We start from the raw sequence: 1,027 nt of genomic DNA, 5'->3' as shown, positions 1-1,027 counted from the left end.
ACATCTTACGAAATAAACCAAAATTGTGTTCTAAGTAATAATGCGTCTTTGAAAAACAATATCTTGAATAAATGTTAACCCGATATAACTGAGAGAAAGACTACCTTTATCTCAGATGTTCTGGAGAAGGGGAAACACAGATTTTCTAATAACAGTTTTGTGTGACTGTCATTGGTAATGACATTAAAGGCATAACTTTCCTGAAATTTAAAAACAAAGCAAAATAAAACTAATATAAGAAATTAAGTGATGAATTCCTTTATTGCCACTCTATTTGATTAAGTTTTAAGCGATGAGACCAAATACAAGACAGACATCTTTGTCTTACTTACATTTATTATATTTCATACTACCAAGATTGAACCATGTATCATTTACGATCAGCATCGATGATTACACCATAAAAATAAATAAAAAATTTAATAAGAAAAATGACACATTTATTTGTATGTTCCTATTACATGTACCAATACCAGTATTTGTCTACTGCGGTTAATAGCTTGACAGTAATTATGGTACCAGTCGAACGTAGAGATAAGAATAAAAAACATTCCCACTTAAATAGTTAAGTTAAAAAATCTTTTACGTGTGAGGTGTTTGTGTATAGTTTCAAAGTGTCAACGTTAATTGGCAATCTGACATTCTGCCTTTGGCCAAGTACGTATATACGAAAGAAATATAGCAAAGACAGGGATTCAACAATAATACAAATAAAAGATCAGCAAATAACACAATCACAACACAATATATGTATGACTATTAAATACAATAATGTTTGTTAGCATATAAGTATACAACAGCTAGACTATTTAAAATTTCGCCTCTGAGTTTGTACGCTTCGACCAAATAGTTTGAAATGTTTTTGAGAATCAGATTAAATACATTAGTAGAAGGCTTCATTGATATGTTTTTACTTATGGTCATGGCGCTCGGATGTTATATTTTATACGTTAATCGTTATATAATGGCCAACACAGTAAAAAGTGATATTCGGATGCACATACATTTGGTTACAGAGTTAACACTT

Source organism: Dreissena polymorpha, chromosome 4 (assembly GCF_020536995.1).
Source record: "Dreissena polymorpha isolate Duluth1 chromosome 4, UMN_Dpol_1.0, whole genome shotgun sequence".
Taxonomy (NCBI): Eukaryota; Metazoa; Mollusca; class Bivalvia; order Myida; family Dreissenidae; genus Dreissena; species Dreissena polymorpha.
Note: the sequence above shows the minus strand (reverse complement) of the source record.